Below are 12,476 nucleotides of genomic sequence, written 5' to 3'. Positions count from 1 at the left end.
GAATTGAGCAAATTAGTTTTTGCAAACTGAAAGAAGTGCTACGCTTTCGAGTTACAATTTAATAAGATATAATATTTTAAATGTAAAAGGGTCCCCATAAAATGCTCTGCTAGACAAAATTTAACATAAAATATTTATTTATTTTTTTTTATTTTATTTTATTAAAGCTTACATAATAAACAAATTATTAAATAAACTAAAGTACGCAGCGCTAGCATCAAACGCTTTCGGCTGACATAAAATATTAAAAGCATGAAATGTTATATAAAAAAAGAAGAAAAAAAAAACGTATATAATAAGTGTATCAATATAAAATATGGGGTTTAAACAAGAAACCAAGAAATACAATTTAAAAAATTTAAAAAATTATGCAAAAATATCAATTAATATCAACAGATAAGACAGCCTGTATTACATCCAAGCTTGTGTTAGTTTTGGAACACCCTTTATATTAGCTCTAATTAATATTTTCAGATCTTCTCTAGTCATACAAACCAACCAAACTTTAAACTTTTACACGAAAATATAAAAATCCGGAATGTGCTGAGTTTTTTACCCTTAATATTTAAACTTCTTCTTGGCCGAGATATATATCTTTATATTAAGCCTACGGTGGAGTCTTGGAGCATTCTTCTAATCGATTTTTTTAATCGAATATTTTTTAAAAAGAAAATTACTTTCGCAAACAATTCTCTACAGTGACACATTCGAGCCTTTGTTTTTGAAATATTTAGGTATTCTCATACTAATCGGAGACGATGGAGACCAGCGAACTGCCTCTTCTATGTATTGTCTATGTATTGCCTTTTGATTGATGATCTCAATATCCTTTACATATCTCGAATATTTGGTTGGAAATAAGTCATTTGAAAAAAAAAATTAACAAAATTTTCATGAACTCAAGGATTAAAAAACTGAAAATAATACCTAGTTGAGCTAATATTTTTTGTACAAGACACTCCAAGAATTATATAGATATCACTAACAGTCATACCAACGTAGAAAAAAATAATTTGGACACAGTTAAATTAGAAAGTCTTTTAATTTTTGCCCACAGGAGTATAGTGAGGCCAGAGAGCCTTCCGAAATTCCCGTCAAGCGCAGGCTTCCTAAAGAATGTTTATTTAAAATATATTTTATGAAATAAAAAATAATCAAATGTAGCATTGAATATGGCAAAATTTACTAAAATTAATCAAATAATTAACTATTAAAACGATCAATCAGGAATTGTCTTTAACAAAAAAATACGCAAAATCAACAAAAACCAACAAATCTCAGCCAAAATGAAGAAAAACGAGCAACATCTTCATTCATTTGCCCAAACAACTAAAAATAACATTAGCAATCAAACAAGAAATGCAATGAGCTTCGCGCGGCCACGCTCTTTCGCATTTCCTGCGCTTGAAATTACCTACAAGTTACAAAAATTCGTGTTGGCTTTCAAAACAATGTGTACAAGTGCAAATTGCAGCAATGCATACCCAGCCAGTGAGAGCGCCGCAAGGTACTTGAGTCAAGTTGCCAAAAAAACCAAATCAAAAGCAACAACACACAACAATAATATATGTGAGCAGCTTAAGCAAATACAAAGATGTGAACACAAGTGCATACATGAGCATGCGTGCGTATGTGTGCGTATGTGTGCCTAGCAGTGCATTAGTGAAGCTATAAAATTTGCAGCGACACGAAATTTCGTCTACAAAAATAACAAGAATCCGAAAATTAGAAACATGCGCTTATTTTTAGAGCGCACTGTGCGCTGTGGTGACAATGCGCGTTTTTTGAGTATTTTTTTTTGTTTTGTTTTTTACTTTTTTTATATTTTTATTTTTGTGTTTTTAGATTGTTTTTGGGTTTTATATGTGCACCTATGGCGAAATTTCAACAAAAAATCAAATCGGAAAAAATTGTGTCAAGGTGAAGTGCATGCATGTGCCACTGTAAATGTGTGCCTGTGCACATATGTTTACTTATGATATGCATTTGGAACTAAAAAACGAAATACAAATCAAAATTGAAATCAAATTTCTCATTGTGTGACAAAATACGCGACTGTAATGAGTCTGTCTAGTATAAAGGGTGTAAAAGTGTGTGGGTTTGAGGCAGTGACTGACTACTAAGGGCACTAAGGCGCAGTGATTTGGTGGAACGCATGTGCAATTCTCTTTTCTTTTTTAGTACAAAAGTTGTAAAAGACAATAATAACTCAACTAAATATCTAGAGTTAAAAAACCAAAGACAAGCAGAACAGCGAAAAGGTGGACATGATGTGAAAAAAAGGAATAAAAATTTATTATATTATTTATAGGCAAGACAGTCGGCATTTATGCGAACTAGTTTTTAAGTTTTTGTGATATCGATCTAAGAAATTACACGTTCTGATCATTTGTTGGGCAAAAATTAGGCTCTAATATAGAATTTTTTTTTTTTTTTTTGATGAGATATCTGAAAAAATTTCTCATATCGCATCACTATACCATATAGCTGCCATCCGAACTGTGCGAACGAATTGAAGCCTTTGTATAGAAAACTTTCGGATTTGAGGAGATATCTTAAACTAACTGATCAAAATGATGTTGTTTCTAGTTATTTCCTTATATTAAATTATTATATTAAATTATTTTATTTGTTGTTATACTTCCCAAGTTCTCTTTGGCACACTATGTCTACATTTCGTAATAAATCTTGTAAAACTAACGCTTAATGTTTCAGAAAGTAAAGAAGGGCTGACTAAATTGATTGAATGTTACTCATACGCCGGGATGAACTTAACAACCATATTAACCATATTATAGAGCAAAATTAGCCATTTTGTACACCATTTGAACACTTCACTTAAGGCTGAAGTTAACTGCTGTGCACCGAAATCTTATAATAGTAATTAATATGAGTGTTATTTTAAATCAATTTACGTGCAATTTGGCATTTTTAACTGATTCCATATCTAAAATATCCTTCCGAGCTGAAGTTTCAATTAAATTTTTATCCGATGCCACCGCTAATGGTTTTCACTTGACTGGAAAACCAACAAATTCTAATTTCACCATCATTATCTCGGCAGAAAATCGACACCAATTCTAATTTGAGTGCCACTACGGCTGGAAAAAACGCCACGTACCCACCGAGTGCCAAGCATTAGGTTCAAAAACGCAACTAAGCAACGTAGCGGTGAAATGTAAACGTAAAAATTAAAAGTAAAAAATATATCTAAGCCCAAGTATGAGCGCCACACCGCGCGCATTTGTTGCCACTGCACGCCAAGCGCATGGAGCCACTAGGCGTATGAGTTACTAATGAGCAACACGAGTGTGTGCTGGCTTGTCGCACCGCGCTGACTGACGGTCTGACTGACTGTTGAATCGCAGTGGCAGCCGCAGCAACTTTGTGTATGTATTGTTTATGTATGTGTGTGTGTGTGTGTCGTAACGCGTTACTTTGCGGTTGCCTGCGACGGTTCGTCGAGTTCATGGCAAGCCACAACTAATACATGGTGTCCCATGCTGTTTGTTGCTATTGTCGGTATAGTTATTTAAATTTTTTTTCGAGTAAAGTTACTGTAAGACCTATATTACTACGAAAATTTACGAATTACACGCGAACATTGCATGTGTTCGCCACGAAAGTTTAGCTTTCAAAGTAAAAAAAAAACAGAAAAAATAGAAAAAATATAAAAATAAAATAAAAAGATAACAACAATATTATATTCAACAACACAACCAAAGCGGAGTGTGGCAAAGGGTACGTACAATACCAACAAGAGAAATTAAAACAACTCCAAGACCATGGTTAACAGCGGCGGCAGGGTGCAGCGACCACAAACACAAGCTCAACACACTAACATGTTGTGAGTTGAAAACGCGGTCGCTTGCTTAGGAAAAGTACACCCACTGTCATCCTTTTCATTTAGCTTGTTGTTTGTCTGTGTTTGTACCAGCCAGCGGTGCGCCACACTGCTGCGTTGCTAACAACAATTGACTCGCTGCTCTTTGGCCATGCATATTGGCTGGCATTGCTGTTGTATGTAATACAGCAGGCGCCAGTCAAGTTGTCGACCAACGGCTGCCACAATAACGGTATATGAATTTTTACAGTGCGCAATGAATATTCTAATATTCCAAGGAAGAGCTTAAAGCACTTGCTTATTGAAATGCAAAATAATGGTGGTGTATAAATTGAATATCAACTTATTGAATTCTGAATGAAACAGGATAACTGAAGGACCTTTAAAATTTTTTATTAAAGGTAGCAGGCTGACACCTTGCTTAGTAAATTTATGTCATAATGTACAAGGTATTCGAATATTATTAATTGAAACCCTTGGAATACACTTAAAGTACGAAATATTTTTAGAAAAGGTTGCCACCTATTAAAAATTTATTGTACAGAAAATTTTACTAAATAATTGTATAAGAAAGGCGATTGCTGAAATTATCATCAAAACAAAAAAAAAAAAGTAGACCAAGGTTTAGAATTCAAAATCTTTTTCTAAAAAATTTTAAATTTATTTAAATTAACTATTGAAACAATATAGTAATGTAAATGAATATATGGGCCTTAAACTGAAGTCTAAGCTTACATTTTTTAAGTAGAGGGTTGCCAACAATTTAGAAATTAAAAAATAATAAAAACAAGAATTATACTTAAAAAAAAGTATATCAAAATAGTTGAATACAGCTGTTTCAAACTGCAGTGAGGTCCAAAAGGTAGCGTAATTTTTTTAGGAGAGAATTGCCAACACTTTAAAAATTTATTTCTAAAAAAGAGTTTTACTTAGCACTGGTAAGAAAAGTGAATATATGGGTCTCAAATTAGGGGAAGGTTACCAACTATTTACAAAATTTTAAATGCTATAATGATAAAAAATATTATAAACGTTTTTTAAGGGTTTTAGATCAAATTTTTTGATTAGGTATAAGAAATTTTTATGAAGTTTGTACTTAAAAACTGTTTTGCTTAGGGATACCGTATTTTATATTATAAAGGTTTACGAAAGATTATAGCTCAAAATTGTTTGCTTAACTTGCACTTTTAATTTATATTAAAAAAATACTAATAAATTATATTTCGTGAGAATGTATGGTACTACATATCCTTTCTTGAAAAATGGTCTTAAATTGATGACGTTGGTCAATCACAGTGATCATAAGCGCTCTTCCTTTTTTGATATGTTCATTACTTTTACGATTTGCATTGCTTTATTAGTAGTACAGTTGCCTTAAGGAGTCTCCCAAACCTCCTACTAAGAAATATTGGGTACTCAACACACAGCAAAGAAATAAAGAAATTTAACGAAGGAAATATTTTATTTGTAAGACACAAGATAAATACTTGTTTAACAAGCCATAATTTAACTGTGACCATAATTAGATCAATAAAACAATTTTCTTCCTTTAGCGCTTAGTTGCAGTTACACGAACTTGTAACCACCAGTAGCTAGATATGAGATACAACAATAAAATGCCACAGTTCTGCGGTTTACTCAAACAAACTATGACTAAGTGTTGTAACAAAAATAGCTGCAGGTATGATGGGCTTAGTCAAACGATGGCATGTAATCGTTTATGTGCCTATAACTGTATGTCTGTTCGTGTAAATATTTGAAACTTCCTTGCAACTTTGTTACCTCTGCAAGTCGGTAATCTAGCAAAATCAGTAGAAATCAATAAAGCTTATTGACCATATAGCGGGTATAAATTGTTATATTTCACCTCCATATCTATCTCTCGTGGATGAAGTTTTGAACAGCTGCTTTTTAACCCAAGAAGCTGCTAATTTGTCGGAACCATGGCTATCAGATCACTATAGCGTATAGCTGTCATACAAACTGACCGATCAGAACCAACTCTTTGTATGGAAAACTCTCTTATCTGAGAAGATATGTTCACAAAATTTGGCACGGATTATTGTTGAAAGGAAAGGCATATTCTCTGCAGAGATTGTTCAGATCGGAATAATATGGCGTATAGCTGCCATACAAACTGTTTTATCGAAATCAAATTCCTCTATGGAAACTTTTATATTTGTGAAGGGTGTTATGGCTACTAAATAGTAAATTTAACGGGCTAGGTATGCCTGATAGAATTTGTGTCAAATTATTCCAAAAAAACTTAGGCGACAAAAAAAAAATACATTTATATATAAAATTCCGTACATAACTTTTGCAAGTACCAAAAAATAAAACGAAAAACAACAACGGCTGGTAATAGAATTTTCGTATAAATTGTTTCTAAGTGAATTATGTGCAAAACAATTGAAGCAAAAGACGCAAAATACAATTGCGATTTCACAAATGAGTAGTTGCGCGCGGCTAGGTATCGCCGATAGGATAAAAACAAAAGGGGGAAAGTGAGAAAATAGCAGAGAGAAAAGAGCATGAGCAAATTTTGAATTTTCAACCGGGAGTACGGGAACAACCCGCTAGCAGAGCTATAAAGACACAACAGCTGATGAGATGAGATAATGCCTTGTAGCGCGCAGCTGTGAGCAATTGAGGCGACGGCAACGGGGCGCCAACAACCTGTACAAAAGAAAGTTGAAAAATAAATAAAAAATATTTAAAGACACACAAACACAAGCACAACATTTTCCACAGCGCCTAGGAGAACGCACATTACCGAGCTGCTGTATATACACGCTCAAGCTCAGCATAGCGCCGTTATGTTTTTTACGCAGTTGTCTGCTGCTAAAAGCAAAAATGCGTTCACATGTCAACAAAGAAATTAAAACAAAAACAAAAAAATGTACATTAACGACAAATATACGGTCACACACGCACACAAACACACACGTGCAGAGCAGCGCGCTTGTGGCCTGCCACCTGCATGCGCTCTTGTCATCAACCGCCAGCAAACCACCCCAGCTGCCGCGCCYAGCATTATTTCGGTTTGGCGTTTTGGCGACTACAATAACAAATGCATTATGTGCTTCTACTCTCGGTGCGGTGCGTGTTTGGCTGGGTTTCCTGATTTGTTGTTGTCTTTCATCAATCTATTTTTCGGCTTTTTCCTCATGATCACTTTGTCTAATTTCTTCGCTGCCTATTCGCTGTGTTTGCTTTGTCTTGCTTGTGTTTGTTTAGCACGGCATTTGTGCCGTGGTTGTCTGTCAAGGCGTCAATGGCAGCGCACAACGTCACGGCGTGTCGACATGGCGAAGGAACGCCATGCTTTGGCAATTTCTTGTGTTTTTAAGGTTATATACATATGTATATAGAATCACATACAAATAAACTTCTATATCTGCATATACCACTTTGCCCCTCAAATATTTCTGGCTTGAGTATTTTGGTATCTCAGTTTATGCAGTCAACTGCCGCTAGCGTATTCGTGAAATATACGGAAGGGGATGAAATTGATTTGGAAGAATAAATAAAGAATTTTCAAAATAAATACAATGTCACCTTATTTTTTGGACATTTTTTTTTATAACGTGCTGTATTTAATTTCTCTTCTTTTTCTTTCCTATTTTATGAAAATTTGTTAGAAATTTTTTTCTTCCTCGTCTCTCTCTCGAATTGTTTTATTGTTGTGGTTGCTTTTGTAATTTTGTTTTTGTCTCGATTTTGCATTGGCATTGCTTTTTGAATTTTATGCAGTCGAGCCACAATTGAATTGTTTGAGTTATTTTCTTTTTTTTTTTTGGTTATTAACGAAAAAATACCGATTTGTATGCAAATATTAGGGCCTGAAGGAGCTAATAACGTGCCCTAATTTGCACACAAATTTGACAACCTTCTGTGGTTGTCCTCATGTCTATTATAGTCGGGATATGCTTCTCCAAGGTTTCAACCATGTTTCTCCAACCTGCGCTGTTGAAGCTGCATCGTACGTCTAGAGTGGCGAGTAAATCATCATGAGTTGGTTGCATCCACTGTGCGCTTCTTCCACATTCCTCAGAATATTCTCACTTGCCCCCGGGTTTGATTTAGCATCTCTGAAACCGTTTTCTTTGACTGATAAGCCGTCTACACACGAGATTGCTTCATCGATCGTTGGTTTCAGCAATCTTTCATCTCTCGGACGCTTACCACCTGTGTAAGGCTTGCAGAGGAGCCAGCATGCTGTCATACCAGGTGCGACCTATAAGTTTTGACTCATGAACCCACCGCCAAAGCATAATGTGAATGGAATTCTTATAAACGATATTGTTTCCTTAATTGAAAATTTATTGAGCCAGTATATAAGGCAGATAGAACTAAAACTTATGAAAGCTGAGGATTAAGCTCTTGCTAAGTGGCGCTGGTAACAAAATTATACTAAAGTATTTGTTTCTATTGAATTTATTATAAAGTAGTTTTATGACATTATTTTCTATTGAATTTGGTTTATAAAGGATTTTTGTGGCATAGCAAACATAATGCACAAAAACTAAGCGCAATAATATACCAGCTTTATTAATTATAAACTTTTAAGCTTTTATTAATTGAAGAAAATAGTCATTAATGCGACCATAGTGACCTAAATGTGTCAAAGCAGAGTTAGTTTATCACACAAAAGGCAAGTTTTGGAAAAAGTCTATTATTTTTTAAAGTTCTTCCGATGCAAGTGCTTGCATTGACATTTGCTAAAAGTTTACAGGGCATAAATGTCAAAAACATATTTTACTTTGACAGTTGATTTGACAGCCATCCCGCTAGAACCCATTGCATATATGTATATAATAAAAAATAATAATAATTGAATTTACAGTTTGAGAATATTATGGAAAGTCTTTCTCCTTTTTTGGAGCTTGAAATTTTACTAATGCTAATGATATAAAATTGTAAACAATCTTACTTTATTGTTGACAGATATTTTCTATGTTATTATTTTTACCTATATAATCTTCACAAAGAGTTATGCAACATAATGATAACCAAAAAGTTAATCGAGCTTTTTTTTTGAAGTGCAACAACAACCAACCAACTCAAAAACTTCACCAAGCAACGAAAACTATATACACTTTCGGTTTTAAAAAATACGAAGTAATTATGATTTCAATAACCTCAAGTTATTTTACAGCAATTTGAAAAAAAACATAATAATATTAAGTAAAAATGTTAATTTTTAAATATAAATAATGCATAAATACCCTCATATAAATAGTGCAGCGAAAACGCCATAAATAAATCCCTATGTCTACTAAAGTATGCGTTCGAGTGAGTCAGTGAAGCGACCGACAACATAAAAGCAAATTGAAGAAGAAAGTGAAAAATGAATTGTGCAGAAAGCCGTGTGTGAGCAATGTAGCATTGGACATTGAAAAGCGTGAACAAGTGCTAAAGAATATCCTTCAAAACAACGACGAAAAGTATAAAATAGTTATTACCCGAAAAAGCTGGAGACCAACAAGCACGTCAAGCAGACATTTTATGACGAGAAGGAAAGCAATAAAATAGGAAATAAATACGATACATGAGACGCACACATACGCATGTAAATAGGTATTTATATAACGGCATATAAGCCATGTGTCATTTTATACCGTATACCATGTGAGTGGTCAGTGTGTATATATATTTAAGCAGCGTACAAACGACCAGCTGTCAAAGCGCATTTTTCAACTCAACTCAACGCAACGCAACTGAACTCATTGAATTTGTTTATTTCTTTATGTTAAATGCGACTGTTGTTGTCGAGTGTCCTTTAAACGTAAGGACATAACAACAGTAACGGCGCTCACTCGCTCATGCGTGATTGCTTGTGCATGTGTTTGTGTGTGTGCGGCTTATCGTCCGTAGTCACGCGTGCGTGTAGCGTATACATTGCTGCAGGCAAATTAAGTCAACTAGCAGTACAACTGCATAAATAGTGTAACACCAACAACAATTAATTTTTTTTATAATAATATGCAGCAGTAAGCAAAGGAGCCTGAAGTGGAGGTAAACAGTGTTGCGTCTGCAGGACATTAAGCCCTTTGCTGGCGCAGCTCGCTCGCTAGCACGGCACCACACAGTGTAGCCTTAACAGCAGCTTCAGCAGCGGTGACTCAAACGCAAGCTGTGAGTGTGTGCATGTGCGCCTGTGTTGGCTTCGAAATTAGCTTGCAACGCTGGCATTATACAAGCGCGTGTCAACTGCCAATACAACGTAACTGCTAACTGTAAATTCAAGGCGGCAGCTGTTGAAATTCGTGGAGGCCAGCAGCAGTGCAATACAACAACAATTGCTGGTATGTAGCGAAATATTTTAATTTACTCTTAATTATATAAAATTATAGCAACTGCAGGGATTGTTGAAGGGCAACAGATTTAGTTGTTTCTGCAGACTTATTGCTATACAATTTGATGCAATATATGTAAATATTTTAATTGCAGGAACCTTGAAATATAGAGCAATTACTTTAAATGCCACAATTAATTAAATGTTGGGCAACTAAATTATAAACATATACATTAGGGTATGTAAAAAATCTAATTTTTTCACTTGGTAGTCTTAAAAGTAGGTTCTTACATTTAAATACTTATAGGATGTTTTTTCAAATATCATTTCTTAATTGTATCGAAAGTTCCTTGCCTCGCAATTTCCCATATTTCTTCTTATTATCAGCAGGAAAAAATCATATGTCGCTTTCAACTTCTTGAAAAAATATTTCGTTTCAAAGGCTTTGTTGAAAATTGAAAGCCTTCAAAAATGGTCTATTTCGAGTTTTTCGCAAACCCGTTTTAAAGACATTAACGGAAGAAGTTTTCTCATAGGAATTTTATAACTCAACGAAAAAAAGATATCAAAAATCGGAGAACTCAGAGTTTTGTAAAAAAGTTACTGCAAATTTTAGTGACAACCAACTTAATATTCATTAGTTGTGTTGTCCTCTGAAATTTATTTTAAGATGATTTAAAAAAATCAACGAAAATTGCTTTAATTCAGGGAGCAATCAGGCATTGCTTGAGTCAAAAATATATACTAAGCGCTTTTCATTTTAACTTAAAAATTCCCATTATTATATACAATATCTTCTTTTTTTTTTTTTTTTGTTCTCAAGAAAATCCAAAACAAGTGCCAAAAAATCACGTCATTATTATCAAATAATTCACAGCGAGAGATCAGCGTATAAGCTGACATATGTACATATATACAGATGCTATATACATACGTACTGTGAATGCCTTCCAAAACGAAATGAATTTCTAAATATAAAGTGAAAGCTGTGACCGGCTTTTGGTAAAGCACTTGACAGCTCTTATGCTATGCTACGGCACATTTGAATATATGTATACGTATGTATGTAATAAATATGGAAAACGTATACATATATATTTTTCATATATATCATTATGCAGAGACTTACATACAAAAATATTTATTAATGCCTAAAATGCGCTACGTAATGCTTTATAAAAATATATGCAAATATATTCGAAATATGCCCCTAAACTAAGAAGAAAAAAAATAAACGTAAAATAGATGTCAAATGAAAAAAGTTTAAAATATTTGACAATTTAATATGTGTCGTTGGCCAAGTTCATGGCATAAGGTGTATAAGAACACATTTTCCTTATTTTTTGTTATTTCTGGATTTCTGTAGTCGTGTACATTATTAGCTGTTGCTTGCAACTCAGACTACGCTAGTACACTATAATTTGTTAGAACTTGAATAATATGTATAATTTGAATAAATGTAAAATTAGGCAATAAAATACAAGTAGTATACAGTCTGTAATTTGCTTCGCATTAGCTAATTAAGCAATAGTAAATGTTTTCGGGTGAATTAGCTGATGCAATAAAGTTAATTGACTCAATTCAGTATATTACAACTGTCTAAAAGTTTTTTTCCAATTGGAATATTGTGTTAAATGTTATTTGTCTCAATTTAATTAACTCTTTCTGAGTCAATAAGTTGAGGCGATTAAAATGTTAATTCACTCAATTTGGCTAAAGCAATTAGTATTTCAGAACACTCTGTAAATAATATATAATTATATTTTAAGTCAATTAAAACGTTAATTAACTCAATTTAACTCAAACAATTAATATTTTCAAACTCTCCAAAAAGATTGCATTTAAAAAAAAAATATGGATATAGTCAAATAGCTGAAACATGTAAGACTATAAATTTACTAAAATTTTCTAGGTTAACCAAATGTCCAAATTAACTAAATGTTAACATTTCTGAGTCAATTGCATGAGGCAATTAAGATGACAATTTACTCAATTTAGCCCAATTATCAAATATTCGTTATTTCCTTGCAATAAACAAAAAGAATAATATATTTTGACTTACTTCAATTCAATTAAATTTTCAAATTAAATAAATGTTAACATTTCTGAGTCAATTAGGTTAACAATCATACTCTAAACCTTCATTAGTTCAGCGAGCTTCCTAAAAGTGTATAAATATACAAATGTATGTTTGTATTCAAGTATTCAAGTATGAAAAATGGCCTTCCAAACAAATCAATTGCATATACGCGCATAATTATCACGCTTTGTCGGGCTATTAAGATTTATTTGCCTCCTTTCGATTTTGCTGCCGCCTTTGCAGCGCGTCCAAAT

General features: G+C 33.4%; 1 protein-coding gene across 8 annotated transcripts in view; it reads left to right on the top strand.

Annotated features, from left to right (window-relative positions):
* Positions 1-12,476, top strand: part of LOC108966532 — a 99,145-nt gene that overhangs the window by 1,169 nt on the left and 85,500 nt on the right. For 7 of the 8 annotated variants that reach the window (XM_018929488.1, XM_018929484.1, XM_018929487.1 and 4 more), the window contains exon 2: positions 9,087-10,152. The gene's annotated coding sequence lies outside the window, so the exon portion shown is untranslated. Of the gene's footprint in view, positions 1-9,040; positions 10,153-12,476 lie in introns of those variants that run through there. The other variant, XM_018929483.1, reaches the window with a different exon arrangement.

This window comes from Bactrocera latifrons, unplaced genomic scaffold, assembly GCF_001853355.1.
Source record: "Bactrocera latifrons isolate USDA-ARS-PBARC rearing strain unplaced genomic scaffold, ASM185335v1 scaffold_163, whole genome shotgun sequence".
NCBI lineage: Eukaryota > Metazoa > Arthropoda > Insecta > Diptera > Tephritidae > Bactrocera > Bactrocera latifrons.
Note: the sequence above shows the minus strand (reverse complement) of the source record. Positions and strands in the feature narration are given on the sequence as shown.